At 42.4% G+C, this 16,516-nt stretch overlaps 1 long non-coding RNA gene across 1 annotated transcript in view; it reads right to left on the bottom strand.

The window, feature by feature from the left end:
- Nucleotides 1-16,516, bottom strand: part of LOC132497890 (uncharacterized) — a 41,543-nt gene that overhangs the window by 20,868 nt on the left and 4,159 nt on the right. The window contains exon 3 of the long non-coding RNA XR_009533639.1: nucleotides 7,989-8,062. This is a non-coding gene — a long non-coding RNA (uncharacterized LOC132497890). The remainder of the gene's footprint in view (nucleotides 1-7,988; nucleotides 8,063-16,516) is intronic.

The following is a 16,516-nucleotide window of genomic DNA, read 5'->3' as shown; positions in this document are numbered from 1 at the left end:
TCAAACAAAAAATCTTAAAATTTGTATGGAGACACAAAAGACCCTGAATAGCCAAAGCAGTCTTGAAGGAAAAAAATGGAGCTGGAGGAATCAGACTCCCTGACTTCAGACTATACTACAAAGCTACAGTAATCAAGACAATATGGTACTGGCACAAAAGCAAAAATATAGATCAGTGGAACAGGACAGAAAGCCCAGAGATAAACCCACGCACCTATGGTCAACTAATCTTTGACAAAGGAGGCAAGGATATACAATGGAGGAAAGACAGTCTCTTCAATAAGTGGTGCTGGGCAAACTGGATAGCTACATGTAAAAGAATGAAATTAGAACAGTCCCTAACACCATACACAAAAATAAACTCAAAATGGATTAGAGACCTAAATGTAAGACCAGACACTATAAAAGTCTTAGAGGAAAACAGAGGAAGAACACTCTTTGACATAAATCACAGCAAGATCTTTTTTTTTTTTTTTTTTTTTTCGGTATGCGGGCCTCTCACTGCTGTGGCCTCCCCCGTTGCAGAGCACAGGCTCCGGACGCCCAGGCTCCGGACGCGCAGGCTCAGCGGCCACGGCCCACGGGCCAAGCCGCTCCGCGGCATATGGGATCCTCCCAGACCGGGGCACGAACCCGCATCCCCTGCATCGGCAGGCGGACTCCCAACCACTTGCGCCACCAGGGAGGCCCGCAAGATCTTTTTTGATCCACCTCCTAGAGTAATGGAAATAGAAACAAAAATAAACAAATGGGACCTAATGAAACTTCAAAGCTTTTGTGAAGCAAAGGAAACTACAAACAAGATGAAAAGACAACCCTCAGTATGGGAGAAAATATTTGCAAATGAATCAATGGACAAAGGACTCATTTCCAAAATATATAAACAGCTCATGCAGCTCAATATTAAAAACACAAACCACCCAATCCAAAAATGGGCAGAAGACCTAAATAGACATTTCTCCAAAGAAGACATACAGATGGCCAAGAAGCACATGAAAAGCTGCTCAACATCACTAATTATTAGAGACATGTAAATCAAAACTACAATGAAGTATCACCTCACACCAGTTAGAATAGGCATCATCAGAAAATCTACAAACAACAAATGCTGGAGAGGGTGTGGAGAAAAGGGAACCCTCTTGCACTGTTGGTGGGAATGTAAATTGATACAGCCACTATGGAGAACAGTATGGAGGTTCCTTAAAAAAATAAAAATAGAATTACCAAATGATCCAGCAATCCCACTACCAGGCATATACCCAGAGAAAACCATAATTCAAAAAGACACATGCACCCAATCTTCATTGCAGCACTATTTACAATAGCCAGGTCATGGAAGCAACCTAAATGCCCATCGACAGATGAATGGATAAAGAAGTTGTGGTACATATATACAATGGAATATTACTCAGCCATAAAAAGGAACGAAATTGGATCATTTGTAGAGACATGGATGGATCTAGAGACTGTCATACAGAGTGAGGTAAGTCAGAAAGAGAAAAACAAATATCGTATATTAACGTATATATGTGGAACCCAGAAAAATGGTACAGATGAACCCATCTGCAGGGCAGAAATAGAGACACAGATGTAGAGACAAACATATGGACACCAAGGGGGGAAAGTGGCGGGGGCAGTGGTGTGGTAGGATGAATTGGGAGATTTTGATTGACATATACACTAATATGTATAAAATAGATAACTAATAAGAAACTGCTGTATAAAAAATAAATGAAATAAAATTCAAAAATTAAAAAAAAGAAACTTCCAAAACTGAAAAGCAAAGCAAAAAAAACCCAAAAACAAAACACACACACACACTGAAAATAGTAGAACAGAATATCCAGGAACTGTGGGATAACTAAAAATTAGGTGTAACATATGCATAATGGGAATACCAGGAGGAAAACAGAGAAAGAAAAGAATGTTTGAAGCTGTAATGACTGAGAATTTCCCCAAGATTAATGTCGGACACCAAACCACAGAACCAGGAACCTCAGAGAACACCAAGCAGGATAAATGCAAAAACAAAACAACAAGAACATAAAACACTCTACACCTAGGTATATCATATTAAAATTGCAGAAAATCAAAACGAAAAATTCTCGAAAAATTAGGGGAAAAAACACCTTACGTATAGAAGAACAAAGATAAGAATTACATCCAACTTTTCCTCAGAAACCATGTAAGCAAGAAGAGAGTAAAGTGTAATTTTTAAAGTGTTGGGGGAGGGACTTCTCTGACGGTCAGTGGTTAAGACTCTGTGCTTCCACTGCAGGGGGCGCAGGTTTGATCCCTGGTCAGGGAACTAAGATCCCACATGCTGCACAGTGCAGCCAAAAAAATAGAATAAATAAGGAAAGGGGAAGGGGAGGGGAGGGGAGGGGGGAGGGGAGGGGGGAGAGGGGAGGGGGGAGGGGAGGAGGGGGAGGGGAGGGGGAGGGGGGAGGGGAGGGGAGGAAAGGAAGGAAGAAAGAAAAAGAAAGAAAGAAAGAAAGAAAGTGTTGGGGGGAAAAACCACCAACATTGAATTCTGTATCTGGCAAAAATGAAGGAGAAGTAAAGACTTTCTCAAACAAACATAAATTGAGGGACTTTGTTGCCAGTATATCTGCATGGCAATCAATGTGAAAAGAAGTTCTTCAGAGAGAAGGAAAATGATATAGTCAGAAACTCAGATCTACATAAAGAAAATAGAGCATTGGAGAAGGAATAAGTGAAGGGAAAATAAAAATTTTTATTTTTCTTATTCTTAATTGATCTAACAGATAAATTTAAAATAATAATAGTAAAAATATATTCAATTATGTATGCTTATATATATGCTATGTATAAGTGAATGAATGACAGCAATGATACAATGGATGGGAGGCAGGAATTGTAATTATTTTATTATTACAAGGTACACTGCACCATGAAGTGGTATAGTGTTATTTGAAAGTGGACTTGGATTAATTGCAAATGTATACTGCAAACTCTGGGGCAACCACTAAAAAAAGTAAACAAAGAAGGATAAGTGATATACTAAGAAATGAAAGAAAACAGAATCATATAAAATGTTCAGGTAAAACTATAAAAGACAGCAAAAAAGTGGAAGACAAAAATAGGAACAATATAAAAAAGGCAACAAATAAAAACTAATATGGTAGAAATTAATCCAATTATATCAATAATCACTTTAAATGTCAATGTTTGAAATACACCAATAAAAGAAGATTGTCAAGAGTGGACCAAAAAACAAGAACCCAACTATATGTTATCTACAAGAAACCTACTTTCAATATAAAGACATGTATACATTAAAAACAAATGGGGACTTCCCTGGTGGCACAGTGGTTAAGAATATGCCTGCCAATGCAGGGGACACAGGTTCGAGCCCTGGTCTGGGAAGATTTCACATGCTGCAGAGTACCTAAGCCCGTGCGCCACAACTACTGAGCCTGTGCTCTAGAGCTCGCGAGCCACAACTACTGAGCCCACATGCCACAACCACTGAAGCCCGTGTGCCTAGAGCCCGTGCTCTGCAACAAAGAGAAGGCACCGCAATGAGAAGCCCACACACCTCAACAAAGAGTAGCCCCGGCTTGCTGCAACGAGAGAAAGCCCACGTGCAGGAACAAAGACCCAACGCAGCCAAAAATAAATAAATAAATAAGTAAATTTATTTATTTATTTTTAAAATATTAAAAGAAAAAAAATAAATGGATGGAGAAATACATACAATGCTAACACTAATCCAAAGAAAGCAGAGTATCTATATTAATTTCAGACAGAGCAAACTTTAGAGCAAGAAAGCTATCAGGGAAAAAGAAGGGCACTGCATAACAATAAAGGGGTAAATCCTCTAAGAAGACAAAACAATTCTAATATGTATGTGCCTAACAACAGAGCATCAAAATACATGAGACAAACATCAGTAGAACTGCAAGGAGAAACAGATGAATCCATCATTACAGTTGGAGGCTTCAACACCCATCTATCAGAAAATGGATAGATCCAGCAGGCAAAAAACCAGTAAGGACATAGTTGAAATCAACAACAGTCATCAATCAAATGTATATAATGGACATTGATAGACTGCTTTGTCCAACAGCAGAATATACAATCTCCTCAAGCTCACATGGAACACTTACCAAGATAGAGCATAGTCTGAGCCATCAAACGTAACTTCTGTTCTTCAAGAAAAGAAATCATACAGTGTCTGCTCTGACTGCAATGGAATTAAACTAGTAATCAATAACACAAAGATAGCTGGAAATCCCCAAATACTTGAAGATTAAACAACACACTTCTAAATAACACATAGGTCAAAGAAGAAATCTCAAAAATATGTTTAACTAAATGAAAATGAAAATATAACTTAACAAAATTTGTGGGGTACAGTGAAAGCAGTGATTAGAGTGAAATTTATAGCACTGAATGCACATATTAGAAAAGAAGAAAGATCTAAAATAAATAATTAAACTTCTACCTTAAGAAACTAGAGAGAGAAGAGTAAATTAAATCCAAAGTAAGAAGAAAAAAAGAAATAAAAATTAGAACAGAAATCAAGTAAATTGAAAATAGGAATCAATAGAGAAAATCAACTAAACCAAAAGTTTATCCTTTGAAAAGATCAATAAAACTGATAAGCCTCTAGCCAGGCTAACTAAGAAAAAAAGGGAGAGGACACAAACTACTAACATCAGAAATGAAAGAAGGGACATCACTATAGATCCCATGGCCATTAAAAGGATAATAAGGAAATACTATGAACAACTCTATACGCACAAATTTAATAACCAGATGAAATGGACCATTTCCACAAAAGATATAATCTGCCAAAACTCACACAAGAAGAGATAGACAATTTGAAGAGGCCTATATTTATTAGAGAAATTAAATCAATAATTAATAACTTTCCAAACATAAAGCACTAGGCCCAGATGGATTCACTGGTGAATTCTACCAAACATTTAAAGAAGAAAATATACCAATTTTCGGGCTTCCCTGGTGGCACAGTGGTTAAGAATCTGCCTGCCAGTGCAGGGGACAGGGGTCTGAGCCCTGGTCCGGGAAGATCCCACATGCTGCGGAGCAACTAAGCCCATGCACCACAACTACTGAGCCTGCACTCTAGAGCTCGTGAGCCACAACTACTGAGCCCATGTGCCACAACTACTGAAGCCCACGCGCCTAGAGCCCGTGCTCCATAACAAGAGAAGCCACCACAACGAGAATCCCATGCACTGCAACTAGGAGTAGCCCCTGCTCACTGCAACTAGAGAAAGCCCACGCGCAGCAACAAAGACCCAACGCAGCCAAAAATAAATGAATAAATAAATAAATAAGAAAATATACCAGTTTCTATAATTTCTTTCAGAAGATAGATGCAGAGTGAATACTTCCTAACTCATTCTATGATACCAGCATTACCCTAATACCAATACCAGACAAAACCATTACAAGAAAACTACAGACCAATATCTCTCATGAACATGGATGCAAAAGCCTCAACACAATATTAGCAAATCAAATTTAACAATATATAAAAAGAATTATACACCACAATTAAGTGGGATTTATCCTAGTATGTAAGGCTGGTTCAACATTCAAAAATCAATTCATGTAACCTATCATATCAACAGGCTAAAGAAAAAAGCCACATGATCAAATCAATAGATACAGAAAAAGCATTTGACAAAATCCAAAACCTACTCATAATAAAACTCCTCAGTAAACAGGAAAAGAGGGGATCTTCCTCAACTTGATATCCATTTTAAAACCACATAGATTATCATGTCATCTGTTGTCTATTCTGTTCCACTGGTCTATGTGCCTGTTTTATGTCAGTACCATACTATTTTGATTACTATAGCTTTGTAATATAGTGCAAATTCAGGAAATGTGATGCCTCCAGATTTGTTCTTTCTTAGGATTGCTTTGGCTATTTGGGGTTTTAGGATAGTTTTTCCTATATTCTTAAAAAATGCCATTGGAAATTTGATGGGGATTGCATTGAATCTGTAAATTCCTTTGGGCAGGATGGACATTTTCACAATATTAATTCTTCCAATCCAGGAATATGGAATATCTTTCCATTTATTTGTGTCTTCTTCTTTTTCCTTTTTATTATTTGTGTCTTCTTCAGTCTCTTTCATTAATGTCTTATACTTCTCAGTGTACAGGTCTTTCACCTCCTTGGTTCAATTTATTCCTAAATATTTTTTATTGTTTTTTGGGGATGTTATTGTCAATGCAATTGCTTTATTTTTTTGCTATAATCATTTTATTTCTGAAAATAAAATAATGGCCCTTCTTTTATTAATGATTTTAACAACTTGAGTCTTTTACTTTTTTACTAGTCTAGCTAAAGATTTGTCAATTTTGTTGATCCTTTCAAAGAATCAACTTTTGGTTTTGTTGATTTCTTCTCTATATTTCTTCTACTCTCTATTTCATTTATTTTGGCACTAATCTTTATTATTTCCTTCCTTCTGTTTGTGTCTGGTTTGGTTTGCTCTTCTTTTTCTAGTGTCTTGAGGTGTAAGGTTAGGCTATTGATTTGAGATCTTTCTTTTTAAAATATAGATGTTTACAGCTATAATTTTCCATCTGAGCACTGTGTTGTTTGCATAAATTTTGGTATGCTGTGTTTTTGTTTTCATTAATCTCAAAATATTTCCTAATATCCCTTGTGATTTCTTCTTTGACCTCTTGGTTATTTAGGAGTATGTTGTTTAATATCCACATAATTGTGAATTCCTCAAATTTCCTTCTGGTAATGATTTCTAATTTCATTCCATTGTGGTCAGAAAACAAACTTTTTGTATGATTTCAATTCTTTTAATTTTTTAAGACTTATCTGATTGCCTAACATATGGTCTCTACTGAAGAATGTTTCATAGGCACTTGAGAAGAATGTATTCTGCAGTTGTTGTATGGAGTGTTCTATAGATGTCTATTAGCTTAGATGTGTATTAACTTAGAAAGCTTAGATTGCTTTCTTTCCCTTTCAGATAGTTTGTTGTTAATGTATAGAAATGCAATTGATTTCTGTATGTTGATCTTGTATCCTGCAACTTTACTGAATTCATTTATCAGTTATAGCAGTTTTTTTGGTGGTCTTCAGGGTTTTCTATATCATGTCATCTGCAAACAGAGATACTTTTACTTCTTTCTTTCTGATTTGGATGACTTTTATTTCTTTTTTTTGCCTAATTGCTATGACTAAGATTTCCAGTACTATGTTGAATAGAAATGGTGATGGTGGGCATCCTTGTCTTGTTCCTGATCTCAGAGGAGAGGCTTTTAACTTTATACCATTGAGTATGATGTTAGCTACGGTCTTGTCATATATGGCCTTTATTATGGTAAGGAATAATCCTTCCATACTTAATTTGTTGAGTTTTATCATGAAAGGATGTTGAATTTTGTCAAATGCTAAACATACTTCTTTCCCTTAAGGTATGACCTGGAAGAAGCACATATCACTTTTGCTCACATCCCATTGGCCAGGACTAAGGGCCATACATCCATTCCTTGGAGATACTGTGGGTTCAGCTTCAGATTACTGCGATAAAGTAAATATAGCAATAAAGCGAGTCACATGACTTTTCTGGTTTTGCAGTGCATATAAAAGTGATGTTTACACTATACTGTAGTCTGTTAAGTGTACAGTAGCATTATGTCAAAGAAAACAGTGTACATACCTTAATTAAAAAATATTGCCAAAAATTGCTAACCATCATCTGAGCCTTCTGCAAGTCATAATCTTTTTTCAATAGTAGCATCAAAGATCACTGATCACCATAACAAATCTAATAATAATGAAAAAATTTAAAATATTGCGAGGATTACCAAAATGTGATACAGAGACACAAAGTGAACAAATGCTGTTGGAAAAATGGCACCTATAGCCTTGCTTGATGCAGGTTCCTACAAACCTTCAATTTGTAAAAAACACAATAAAGTGAAGCTCAATAAAATGAGGTATGCCTGTACTTAACTGCAAGAGTGGTTGGGAAGTGTAGTCTTTCTCATGGATGGCTTTATATGTTGCCAAACTTTGGTGACTCTATCCCTAAAAAAAGAAAACAGAATGGATTTTAAGGTTCAACCAACAGTGTCTGCCATAACATATTGATAGGAAAATACATGAAAAACCAGTAACAGTATTTGCTTCTAGGAATAGGGTACTGGTGGCTGGGAACACAGGTGAGAGGAAAATGTCCCTTTTAATGCCCTTTTGAACTTTAATACATGTGACTGCATTAACTAATTAAATATTTTAAACAAAGTAATAAAATAGCATTATCCTATGCACTTAGTAAACCTCCATATCTGATTCACTGATCAAAAGTTTTTCTGTGCCCTCACCCTCAGCCCCTCAGAGAGGGTTATAGATGTGGCATGAAAGTTGGGCCACATTAAGCTCTATTAAATCAGTATGGTTTGAGGAGCCAGGGAAGCCCTGTGGGCCTGCATAGGCAGAGGCCTGGAGAGGAATGCAAATTCAGATAAGCAGCTGGGAGAGCTGCTCTCCCTGACAGTGGACCCAGTTGGCACTGGGCCTTCCTTGTGCCCTTCCTGACTGTGCTTGTTTAGGGGGACAGAGGGCCAGTTCTGCTACCAGGCCCTTACCCCAGCACTGGTCATACTCAAAAGGAGGAGGAGGCCAGCGCCCTCTGGACAGGAGGGGCTGGGGAGCTGGGCCTGGAGACACAGCCAGCTCCTGGGGTGGGCCGTGAGGCTTGCCCTTTCAAGCAGAAAGCCTTTGAAGCATCTGCCACGCAGAGGCCTCGGCTGCCCTTATCTGGCTCTCATTTCTATCCCAACATTTGTGACTCAAGAGAACCTTGGGGTAACTTTGGGCCTATGTGGGGTGAGGGCTGGGGGCCACCAGCAGTGAACCCCTCACCCTAGTGCACAGGGTCAGGCCCCTCACCGGCCCCAGCTGGGCCATGGGGCAGAGCACAGGGCAGACACCCTCCCACCTCCTGGTGCATAGACAGTGAAGGTCCCGCTCCCTGGACTGGCTCCCAGCACCCCATGGGCTCCCCACAGCTGCTCTTTAATGCCCAAGGGGCTCTTTACCCACAGAGAAACATAGCCAACTCCGCACCTTGTCTCACGTGCAATGTAGGAAAACTGAAACAGTTAACATTTCTCTAAATAGTCACATACTATTCCTACAACCAACAAGTTGACTTTTTATAATTTTAACAAAGTAGATTTCCCTGAACAATTGAAGTTAAATGTAATCAATTGCACTCTTCCCAATTCTAATGCTTCAGTCTCATAAATGTTTCAAACACATTTAAAAACCGACAAATAAGAATATAATCATCACAAAACCGGATCTGCATACTCATACCGAAACTCATACCGAAAATCACAAATGCTAATGTGTAGGTCTAAATTTGTTTATTATCTCAAGTCAGCAGCCCTCGCAGCAAACTCGACAGGCATGACACTATGTGCCCATTTGCCACCCATCACTGCCCTCTCCTGGGGAGCTCAGAGAGCTGGTCATGCAGCTCTGGCCTCACCAGAGCTCTGTTCCCCCAACTCTCCATCCTGGGCAGAGTGACTGGACCAGAGGTGGGTCCTGGACTCTGAGTCAGGACCTCATGGGTTGGCCAGACATGCAAGGCATGCCAACCTGCAAGGCTGGCACAAAAGTTCTGCCCAAGAAGGGATGTGGATGGTGACAGCTGACCAAAGCAATCAGCATCTCACTCTTGGGGTACATAAATGTGCCTCTCTGAGAGATGAAGGGGGCAAGGGCTGAAGACTCACAGAGGAGACAGTGGGCAGACCTCAGGCAGGGCCCAAGGGGAAGCTGGGGACCAGTTGGCCAGAAGCAGCTGGAGCAGGAGAAACAAAGTGAGACACTGGTGCCAGAGCATGAGTGACCCTCTGGGAGCTGGTGACATGGGGACACCCAGGTCCGTTCTCCTCAAGAGCCTGGCTGAGGGGCTAAGCTGGCTAGTTTCTACTTCCCCGAGTGTTCTCACACAGGCAAAAGGAATGGGCAAAAGATGTTCTGAGCTCAGGTGATGACATGTGCTGAGGCTAAGTGCACAGAAAACAGAAGCTGATCTGGAGATTTACGTGCAGGAAGTGAGGGAAGCAGGACAGGGTGGGGGGAGAAATTGAACTGTGAGGTTATTCCAAGGGAGGCCTCAATTGACCCCATGGGGAGGCTGGAGCCGGGATCACTCATGAGTTGTCCAGAAATGAGCAAAGGGGGATCTGTGAGCTTTGGGCCCCAGAACCCTGACTGAGGTAGCTCCCTTCTGCCCGGGGCAATTCCCTCCTATCAGATTCCAACACCTGGTCCTGAAGGGCAGTCTGTGTGGTCACCACTACACTAGAGGTGACAGACTCGGTCACCGAGTGTGAAGGAGGCCTGTGGTCAGAGATGTGGTTACAGCGACCTGCTCAGATGTGGTCATAGTGACCAGGTGTGGTCGGCCTCTGAAGAATGTTCAGTGAAATGAACTTCTCATGGTCTGGGGGAAGGGGATGATGGGATCAGATTTTCCTTCTAGACTGGGGCTGGGGCTCAGGAGAGAGAGCAAGTCTGGTGATAAACATGAAGTGTGGCCAGGGAAGGCATCTAAAGACACAGGAACAGCAGAGACCTCAGAGACCCTGTGGAGATGGGGGCGCAGGGAAGAGCAGCAACAATTACAGGGAGGGGAGATCAGGACACTCAGAGGAGTAGGGGCGTGGTCCTGCCACTACAATATGTGGTGCTGCCCGAGTGGGTAACTAGAAGAGGGAGCCAGGAGAACAACTGCTCCAGGAAGGAATCTTCAGACCAAGACTGAAAGCCCTTTTCTCCTGCCCCAACACACCCAGCTGTGGCTCCGTAAACTCAGTTCAGCCGGCTGCCTCTAGATGGCAGTGTGTGCATGCGGCAGCAGCTGTCCCACACTGCTCCCCAGGGAAGGCCAGGTTCTCCCACGGGACCAGGGAAAAGTCCCCAGAGCCGTGCGGGGGACAGGCAGAGGCACCTGTGATGCCTGCAGCATCCACCTGTGCTCTGCTCTGCTTCAGGTGGGGGGGGGGCAGGTGCCTCTTTCTCCCCTTCCTAGGGGTTCCTATCAGGGTCCTTCCTGGCAGGGCCTGAACATAAGGGTCCCAGGGGCTTAGTGGACCCCCAAATCCGTGTGTTCATGACTCTCCAGTCTTGGGTGGAAGATTGAGACACAAAGGTCTGGACATAAAGCTAACACGTCTGATTCTACCACTTATGCGGAGAGTGACTCTCTCTGAGCCTACTTTCCACATTTGTTCTACAAATGCATAGCTCTGTGAAAGTCAGTTCACATGAGATTATTTCAGAAGAAATAACTTTTCACTGTCAAGTGATTTTCACATTTACACATAGTCCACAGTTCCCCCGGTGGACAGTGCTTTCAGGGGCAAAGCTGGGGTTGAACCTAGGCAGTCTGACCTTGCTTTTAACCTCTGATTGGCCTCCTCCCTCTGATGTCTTATTGGCCACATCTGGACTTCCTTCTCTGGCAAAACCATCTTCTTCCATTTGGAGAAATTACAGTAGGGTTGACTCACAGGCAGTCAGGGTTAGAAGGGCTCTGGGAGGTTACCTACTAAACAACTGTCCTCTCCCTCCCACCTTCAATTTATGGATTGGACAACTAAGGGGAGATAAGACTCCTTGTCACCATCATCTATAAGAGTCTTGGCGTCCATCATTAAAGTATGCTCCACTGTGTCTTGTGCTAACACATGGGTTCCTATCACAAATCTTTATAGTGTGGTAGGGGACACTGTCTGAGGACAGAGGTCTCAGGGCTGAGGCTGAAGATGCAAATCGGAGCAAGAAGCCCTTGGAAAATTGCAGATTTTTTTTTAACATTTTAAAAATTCCATTTATTTTATTTATTCTTTTTTTTTTTTGGCTGCGTTGGGTCTTCATTGCTGTGCGCGGGCTTTCTCTAGTTGAGGCGAGCGGGGGCTACTCTTCACTGCGGTGTGCGGGCTTCTCACTGCAGTGGCTTCCCACTTCAGTGGGCTCTAGGTGCTCGGGCTTCAGTAGTTGTGGCTCGCAGGCTCTAGAGCACAGGCTCAGTAATTGTGGGGCACAGGCTTAGCTGCTCCGTGGCATGTGGGATCTTCCCGAACCAGGGCTCAAACCCGTGTCCCCTGCATTGGCAGGTGGATTCTTAACCACTGTGCCACCAAGGAAGACATGCAGATTTTTAAAAAAATAGATGGTTCTGGAACAAACAGGGCAGGCATTGGATGACAGGCCAAGAAATTAATTTCTTTGCTGTTCACCTTTCTCTAGGGCTCCCTGATCTTTTCAAGAAAGGCAACATCAATTCAAAACAGCTCGGAGTGAAAGGTCTACCAAAGACGTTAGCACCTGGCTCAGCCAAGTCCTGCCATACTTCATGGGGTGACCCATCCTCCCACTGGCCTCTTGGCCCCGACTTCCTCACTGCAAGGGCCACTGATTCCTTCATTTCATCTTGATCACTCACTCCCGTGGATACATCCCTCTGTCTGACCGTAGCCACGTGCAACAATTCCCGTCTTCTGCGGTCAATGAGGGCCCTCCTGCCTCACCCCTACCTTCTCCTTTCTTCCCATCTACTGGCCCTTCCACTGTCACTTCTCTCCCCTACCACCCACGACTCATGATACGTCACCTCAGTGCTTTCTTTCCAATATTCTTCAATCCTCTGCACTATTGTTTTTCTATCATGCCTTTCTAGCAAACCCTCAAACTTTGATCAATCCTACTGTCTGTGCTCTCTGCACCTGGACTTACCCCAGCCGCTGAGGACTGATGAAGGCTGTGCCATTTGAGCTGTAACTCTGACTCTGGTTCGCCATCCTCACCTGGGCTCCCAATCCTTCCTCAAATCCTTCTGTCTGCCCCTCCTCAGAAGCCTCTCTCATTTTCTACTAAGTTTCTCTGAAATCCTTGGATCCCACCAAACATCTACTTTCCTTAAACAGGTGACCTATTCCTCCTATTTTCAGAAAAAAAAAGGAAGCCTTCACTCAGGAACCCCCACTAAACCCACAAACATCCGCATCTCACTCAGCTCTTCCCCCATCCTCTTGTCTCCATGGAGGCCCATCTGTCCTCCAGTCTTTGGCTGCCCTCCTGTTCTGAACCCCAATCCTTCCCACCTTCTCCAGCAAGCATCATCTTTTTTCCTTCAGACTCTTCAATTTCTCTTCTTCTACTGCCTCTTCCCTACATCATTTAAACATATTCAAGTTTCTCCTTTCTTAAATAAACAAACCTCTCCCCTCAGCCTCTTACCCTCATCATCTTCCAGCTAAAGACCTCACTCTGATCCTCATTTATTCTCCAGCCCACTTAACAGGCTTGTGACCCAACTATCCACTGGCCCAGCTCTCTGAAGCTCCCGACACCTGTGGTCACTCCTCAGCCTTGTCTTGCAGCCTTCCTTGCAGCACTGGAAACTGGGGGCCACTCCTTCCTTCCTGAAACATTCATTTCCCTTGACTTGCATACACACCATCCTTCTGGCTTTGCTCCTATCTCACTGGCTGCTCTTTCTCAGGCTCCTTAATCCCTCTCCTTTTTCTCTTCCTGGTCGTCTCCACATTCATCAGAATTCTGCCTCTGTCGTTTTTCCTTCTCAACTCCCAGTCCCAGGATAATTTCCAATACTTTCATGGTTTTAATCATCATCTCTGTGCAGCTCTCTCAGTAATCATTCTCCTCTTCTTTCTTTCAAACAGGCTCGGAACCTAATTTTTTTTTTTAGCATTAAAATGTTGTTTTTTTTATTGTGGTAAAATATATATAACATATATAACCTAATTTTTAAAAATTACATTTCCCAGCCTCCTGTGGAGCTATGGATTGCCATGCGACCGACTTGGCCAATGAGGCATAAGCAGCAGTCGGCAGGGATTTCTGGGGAAGTTTTGCTGTCCTAACGTAGGTGCTACTCTTTCATCCTTTTTTGCTCTTTCTCCTGCCTATATGGAATGAAGGTAGGAAGCTGGAGCTGGAGCAGCCATTGTATGACCACGGCTGGCTCTGAGGATGCAAGCTTCCCAGTAAGAAGAGCCAGAGCAGACTGACAGAGTGGACCTGGGACCTGAATGACTGTGGAACTGCTGACCAGCCTTACTCTACTTACCTTCAGACTTTGTGTTATGTCAGAGTTTTCAATAAGTATAGCAGCAAAGAGCAACAAACCCCATTTAGGCAAAGCAATGTGGTTGGGTTGATGTTACAGGAGCTGAACACAAGTTTTCATTAATACAACTCCCAAATGTACAGTTTTTGCTTAGAGGTCTTGCCTGAACTTCAAACAGCAAACTGGACCTCTTTTCTCTGTCCAGAGACACCTCAAACAGAAGAGGTCCAAGTTGTCACCCCTCACGAAACACACACACACACAGTCACTTGGATTCCTGGTCTCAGTAAACAGCATCACCATCTATGCAGCCAGAATCCTATCAGTCACCCCTCAATTCTACCTCCTAAATATATTTTGAATCTGTTCACCTCTTAGATCTCATCACCAACCTCCTGAACCATTGTAACAGTTTCCTTCCTATTTTTTAATCTTGCTCCTTCCAATCCATTCTCCCTAAAGCAGCGTTAGGGATCTTCTAAAAGCACAAATGTAATAATGTTACTACTCTGCCTAAAACCTTTCAGAGACAACTTAGGACCTGAGGAATACCAGGCATATACTGTAAGACTTTTCTGGAATTATGATGTTGGTCCTGCAACACCACCTCTTTGGCATAGGTGTTGCTCTACAGACCACAGGGATGGGAATAGTGACCTACACCTGGTTCAGTTACGGAAACCTCTCTCCCGTGCCACAGTGATTGGTCCAAGACTGGGCACGTGACTAGAGCTGGGCCAATTAGAGGCCTCCCTTGGGATTTGTTCAAACCAACCTAGAGTGCAGCTATTCGGAGTCACATCTCCAACATGGGGCAAACTGTGAGCACTAGAAGAGGCAGAGGAAGGGGGTCCTGGACTGGGCAGCCCGCAGGATCAGCCCCTAGTGTTCAGAGTCAATCTGGTTTCCAGTTCTTCTTTTGATTCTGTGTGTGACCTGAGTATCCTTCCAGTAATTTTCCCTCCTTTGGTCTAAGCTAATTTGAGTAGGTTTTTCTCACTTCCAACCAAAACATCCTGACTAAAGTGAAGATCCTTGATTGTCTGGTGGTTCCCAGAAAACAAACAGAGCTCCTTCCAGCTCATGTTTTATAAACATTATTTCATTTGATTCTTACTATAAGCTTGTGAGGTGGGTTTTATTATTATCTTGACTTTACAGATAAGAAAAGTAGGGCTCAGAGACGTAAAGTATTTTGCTCAAGATCCAGAGGCTGAGAATTAGGAGCACTTGGACACCAAGCTCCTCTTCTATTCAAGCTGCTTCCCCTCATCGCCCCCCTACCCCCCAGCTTGTACACACACACACGCACACACATACACACACAGAGGTGCTACAGAGCGGAGCCCAGCGAGAGTAAAAGCAGCACTGGGATACGGACCAGACTGGGACAGGAGGGTAAGGAGGAAGTCAGAGGATGGTAAAGGCCAAGCTCCCTCCATTTAAATTTTTTTTTTTTTTTTTTGCAGTACGCGGGCCTCTCACTGTTGTGGCCTCTCCGCTCCGGACACGCAGGCTCAGCAGCCATGGCTCACGGGCCCAGCCGCTCCGCGGCATGTGGGATCTTCCCAGACTGGGGCACGAACCTGTGTCCCCTGCATCGGCAGGCAGACTCTCAACCACTGCGCCACCAGGGAAGCCCCCCTCCACTGAAAATTTATAGCCAACTCCAGGTCCAGGAGAAGAAACTCTCAGCTTCTTTCTTATACCCCTCCTTGTAATGTTTTTTGTTCCCATAATCTATACCTCAGGCTTACAGTCTGTGCAATAATTCAGTTATATTCTTGGCAATTACAGTTCTGGGGGCTAGCCCGGAAACTAAGTCACTGTTTACAATACAGCCCTTTTATGAGCTGGGACTGTCCATATCTCAATTCTTTTAATTTATTTTGTCTTTTGGTTACGTTGTACTTTTTTTTTCTTCCAGTTTTATTGAGATGTAACTGACATACAGCACTGTGTAAGTTCAAGGTATATGGCAAAATGATATGACTTACATACATCATGAAATGATTACCACAATAAGTTTAGTGAACATCCATCAACTCATATAAATACAAAATAAAAGAAAAAGAAAAAAAATTTTTTCCTTGTGATGAGAACTCTTAGGATTTACTTTCTGAACAACTTTTATATGTAACATACAACAGTGTTAATTAATCATGTTGTACATGACATCCCTAGTACTTCTTTATTTCACAACCGGAATTTTGTACCTTTTGACAACCTTCATCCAATTCCCCTTCTCCCCACCCCACCACCTCTGGTAACCACAAATCTGATCTCTCTTTCTATGAGTTTGTTTGCTTTTTGAAGTATATAATTGACCTACAACACTATGGCAGTTCCTGGTGCATTACATAGTGATC

This window comes from Mesoplodon densirostris, chromosome 1 (assembly GCF_025265405.1).
Source record: "Mesoplodon densirostris isolate mMesDen1 chromosome 1, mMesDen1 primary haplotype, whole genome shotgun sequence".
In the NCBI taxonomy this organism is placed as follows: domain Eukaryota; kingdom Metazoa; phylum Chordata; class Mammalia; order Artiodactyla; family Ziphiidae; genus Mesoplodon; species Mesoplodon densirostris.
Note: the sequence above shows the minus strand (reverse complement) of the source record. Positions and strands in the feature narration are given on the sequence as shown.